At 34.1% G+C, this 5,432-nt stretch overlaps 1 non-coding gene across 1 annotated transcript; it reads right to left on the bottom strand.

Annotated features, from left to right (window-relative positions):
• Window positions 1-299: 299 nt before the first annotated feature.
• Window positions 300-407, bottom strand: LOC116870326. The gene has a single exon (XR_004383201.1). It is a non-coding gene; the product is annotated as a U6 spliceosomal RNA (small nuclear RNA).
• Between the last annotated feature and the right edge of the window lie 5,025 nt (window positions 408-5,432).

The raw sequence follows: 5,432 nt of genomic DNA, 5'->3' as shown, positions 1-5,432 counted from the left end.
AGAAGGACAAATTCAGAGATAATATTGTAGAGTTAAGGATCCTCTATGGAACATCCTACATTTCTCATTTTCTTTAATCCAGCTGGTATTGGTTTAGCTTCTGTGTTAGAAAAGTAAAAGTGTCTTTTAGATATATTCTTAAAGATGACATAAGACTGCTTTGAATGATTCCTTATACATGTAAATAAATATTTTTGGAGTGATTATTTGAAATTTTCCTTTTAAAATAAGTATAATTTTTGCTACAGGTTTATATTTATTTATTTATTTATTTATTTATTTATTCTTTTCTTTATTTTTAAAATATGGAATGCTTCACAAATTTGCATGTCATCCTTGTGCAGGAGCTATGCTAATCTTCTCTGTATTGTTCTAATTTTTAGCATATGTGTTGCTGAAGCGAGCATGCTACAGGCTTATTTTTAACAATTCATTGATAAATATTGTTTTTTTATACCATAATAATCTGAGCTTAACTCGTTTCCTTTCTTCCTTCTTTTCTTCCTTCTTTATCTCTTTCCTTCCTTCTTATTATTTTTTTCTTTTTTCATTCCCTACCTACCTATTTCATCTCTCTTCTACAGTCTATTCTTAAAAAAAAAAAAAAAAAAATAATAATAATAATAATTCTAAAAGGATCCAGAGGGAAATTTCTGCAGAGATGCTAGGCTGTATGACATCCTTCACCCCTCAAAAATGCCATATCTGAAAGATGTTAATATGTTTATGTTATATGCCAAAAGGGACTTTGCAGATGTGATTATGGTAAGGATCATGAGATGGGATGACCGGTATCCTGAATATAATTGAAGGCCAAATGAAGTCACAAGGTTCATATAATAGGGAGACAAGATCAAGTCAGAAAGAAAAAGATGTGAAGACAGAAGCAGAGCTTAGAACACGGAAGGAAGCCCCGTAAACCAAAGCAGACAGAAGGCCTCCAGAGGCTGGAAAAGGCAAGGAAACAAATTCTCTTCTAGAACCTTAAGAGGATCTCAGTTGCACCAAAACCTTGATTCTAGAACTTCTGACATCCAGAATTATAGTGTAATAAATTTGTGTTGTTTTAAGCTACAAAATTTGTGTTCATTTCTAAACAGTAATAGGAAACTAATACAGGTAGTTCTGTATATGGATCAAACACATGAAAATTTGAGACCTTAGTAATACTACGACATGTTAAGAAGTTCACTATAGCTAGTGTGTTGGAGGCATGCAGAAAAATAACAAGTTGATTAGCCTTAACTTAACAACTCTTGATCTGGCCAGTGACTGCTTTGGATTCTCACACACACTTTTTATACCTTTTATACTTTTTATTTAACCGGTTTTTCTGTGCTCTCTGATCTTCCACGAACTCACTGTAGATGAGCAGTGTTGTTTTGCTTAGTTGTACCCCTAGCACCCCTGGGCCTCAATTAAGATGTTTTTTGATGACTGAAATAATGTATTTCAGTTTGATCTTGGAGTGGGGTCAAAATAGTTACATTGCATATCAGAAGTACTAAAAATGTGCTATTTCCTATAATAGATATATTTTCCCAGTGACAGGGAGTATGTTTGTTCTTGTCAATGAAAAATTTCTTACTTGAAATGTTATCATTTCTTACCTTTCAGGAGTCCTTCTCTTGTGATCCACCTTTCCAAAATAGCATCAGGATCTCTGGGTTTTCTCATATCACTGGGAAGTGCTATCATGTCTCACACTGGCCCCAGGACTTCTCCAGGGTCATAGAAGCTGTGCTCCATTTTTATCACAGGAAGTTTGCTTGCTCGTCATGACCAATGCCTAATGATTCCCTTGTGGTGACCTTCTGTAGCTGTCATGAGTGCTCCTGTGTTCCTGCAGCTTAGTGCTGGCCCATCCTTGTCCATGTATCTATCAACTCATACCACTCCTCCTAATGTGGACTTTTTTCCCCAAGATCTTCCATCCAGCATTCTCAGCTCTATATCTTTGCCCCACAAGGGCACAGTGAATGATTTGATGATCTATTTGTTGTATATTGTGTAAGGAGAAAGAGGGGAAATACTTCAGATCCATCTGTGTAAGTACTTTCTCAGCATCAACGTTCTTATGCTTGCACGTCATATTATTGTTAGGGCAACTTGAGGGTTCTTTGAGAAGAGCACAGTCTTTCAGCATTGCAGTGGAGGGAGAGAGAAAATAGCCTCCTAGTCCTATAACCAATTGATTTTAATCCAAGCCCTTGGCTAGGTCTAGGAATAAAGATAGACCTAAACTTTTGTCTTTTCTTTTTCCCTCCTTGTCCCACCATCTTTTAGCAACAAAAATGGTATTCATTTATCTCTTCTCTTTCACTTGAATGCTCTCTGAAACTCTCAGCCTCCCTATAGACTAAAACCGCAATGAAAAACAAAACAAAACAAATAACAAAAAACCTCTATGGTCTCAGAGGACTAGGCTCTTATCCTAACATATCAAGAAAATCCACTTTGGGAATTCTGAGAAATCTTCCTTCTTTTCCTCCTCAAAAAATACCTGAAACATCAAAAGCATGTGCTTTTTGGATATTTTCTTGCCTGGACATTTAGTATACCATCTTAATATTCAGAGAATATATGCTATCTTAATATTCAGAGAAAAGTAATGACCTTTCCATTATCAGACACACCCTGCCCTTCTCATAGAGCATGGAATACCTTTCATTTTATGGCTAATGAAGCCTTAAATCAGATAGGATCTAGAAATTCCCTGGGCCAAAAATATTATGGTTTAACATCTTCCTTCTATACAAACTTTATTTTGAAGGTGGTTGAAAGTTATTGAAGGATATTGAGCAGGGGAATGACATAGTCATACTGCAGTTTCAAAAATCACTGTCAGAATGTTGGAAGGTGTTAGTGGATCAGTGTAGCCTTGGAGGCAGGGATTACCCATTCGATGCCAGATCAGTGATCCAAGTGGCAAGACGTCTGTAACCTTAGACTATGATGCTTCAGATGGAGAGGAGAAGGCAAACTCAAGCTATAATTTGGAGATAATGTACTAATTCAATGGATAGGGCAGCAAAAGAGCAGTGGAAGTGTCTCTGATAATTCTTTGGCTTTATGTCATTTTTTGATATAGGAAATGGAGGAAGAAGAGTTAATTTAAAAAAAAACAATTATTTTCAAGTAGCCTTTAGATATGCACGTTAACAATGTGAGAATGGAAATCCAGGTGTAGACTAAGAAATGAGATTTCAGCAAGAGATGTAAAGACTTAGAAAATGTAAGTGTATAGAGAAAATAATTTTAAATTCAAGGAATTAGTTCATAACAAAAATGATTTTTTATACTGCGATGGAGAAAATCATTTTTTTTTAAATAGTGTGAACACCAGTTGCTAAGTGGCAGAAGTCAATAAGCAGACAAATTTGACATATATTCACTGTGCGCAATTATGGGAACAGTTATTTGCCACTTTTTATATCTTTATTCTCTTTTATATAGTACTCATAACTAGTATTTCCTTCTGCACTTACCCCCTTCACCTTTCCTTTGTAAGCATGAAGTGTTTATGACATGGGCTAAGGTAATTACACATTAAAAAGTATTACAATCCTGGCACTCCTCCCTTTCCACATAGAGACACATCCATCTCTAGATTTGCAGACATGGCTCCATTTTATAGGCTTAATAGTTGTACAGAAATCTAAGAGACAAGTTCATTTCATGTGAAGATTTTTCTCTCACTTTTTTATGTGTGCAGTCTGGAATGCATGAAGTTATACTGGATATCAAGTCCTATGTAAAAGACATTTGAAGAATTTTTTTTTTTTAATATAAGCATTTCTCAAAGTTTTACAAAATGGACAAGTTCACCGAACATATCTATACTTACTAATTAATAACCATTCATCAAGCTCTGTGCATATACAAGCAAATACTTTAAGATATACAGAAGAAAAAGAAGTGGTTTTGACACAAAATTACAACTTGACTCACGTATTGGTAACTGAAATTGAAATGAAAGGCAATTTTTTAACCTTTAATATTTGTGGCATTTACTTTAATATTGAACAAGTTTGGTAATTGCATATTGTAATTGAATGAATATAATATTCTGTCATCGTGATACAATCACTGTAATTTCTGATAGTACGTTTAAATCTTTATTATAAGAATTGATCAAAGAAAATAAGAAACCAATCACATACACTTTATTAGTCCAAAAAATTGGAAGGGCATCTTATTTTTTAGCTTTAGGGGAAGTATAATTTTATGACGTTTGAACGTTCCCTCTATTTAGAAATTAGTCATGAAAATTGCCTTATTTTCTATACACATTAAATGTTCTTTCAGAGAAAACAAAATATTCCTGGATAAGTTCCCAGGTGCTGTTAAATAAGTCCATTCTGCCTTGTAATTTGCACATTGTTGTCTCACGTGGTGTTATTTGCCTTATTGATGGACCCATTCATTCCCGGTTGTAGGCTTCCTGTCTTTGTAAATTCTTTAGATGATCCTGCTTGTAATTACCCATATGCCGAGCCCTTTCACTGTCATTTGAAGAAAGTTTTATAATCACATTATGCACACAGAGCAGCACTGCTGTGTGTGGATTCTATTCTGTTCCGTGTCTAAAGCTCATCTGAATGTGGGGAAGAGGAATAAGAAATCTCCAATGGCCAATTTATCTCCATGTCTTTCCTCAGGGAATCTTCTCTGTCCTATTGAATAACCTCCTTGGAGCAATTGTTTACGGGCACATTCATGGCTGTCTAATTTGCCTGAAATATTATGATTAGTCATCCAACAGTTTATGTGGACATCAGTGACATTTCCAGATTTACCATCTCTGGAATAATGGGTTTCGCATGTGTAAAATTCTCTATGTTTAGCAGAGATTTCAATTGCCTTAGAAATTTTATAATCTGCTGGAATACTTACAGTTTTAGGAATTATAGGACTTTAAATTTATTTATTAACTTCATATATTTGCAATGTTGCGTTAACTTTTTTTAATTTTTTCTATTTGAAAAATAAAAAAAAAATAACTGCTGTGAAAACCATTATCCATATCTTAGTATCTCTATAGTTCAGGTTACCATAGTTCTAACATCTTTTAGCTAAGGTCCACCTGAAAGAACTTCATTGATTACTCATTGTTCTGGGATCCCACAGGATGTGGGTACGTAGAGAATTGTTAAAAGTATGTTTCTTAGGTTTTCCAAAAATCGAATGAAATACCAAACTAAAATATAATTAAAACAGAGGAAGCTGCTTTAATTAAACAACAAGATCAACCATAATATTTAAGATATGGTAGTGATTTTTGATAAGATTTTGTTCAACATTTTCTTAAGTATATTTAGCAGAAGATTGACTTTACCAGATATTGTTAATAGAAGATACAAGGAAGGAAGTCTTTCTCGGTTGTATATATTTCAATACTATGACAATAATGAAAATACACACTTTAAAAT

Source organism: Lontra canadensis, unplaced genomic scaffold, assembly GCF_010015895.1.
Source record: "Lontra canadensis isolate GAN:19392208 unplaced genomic scaffold, GSC_riverotter_1.0 scaffold22, whole genome shotgun sequence".
Taxonomy (NCBI): Eukaryota; Metazoa; Chordata; class Mammalia; order Carnivora; family Mustelidae; genus Lontra; species Lontra canadensis.
This window is presented reverse-complemented; position numbering and strand designations above follow the sequence as displayed.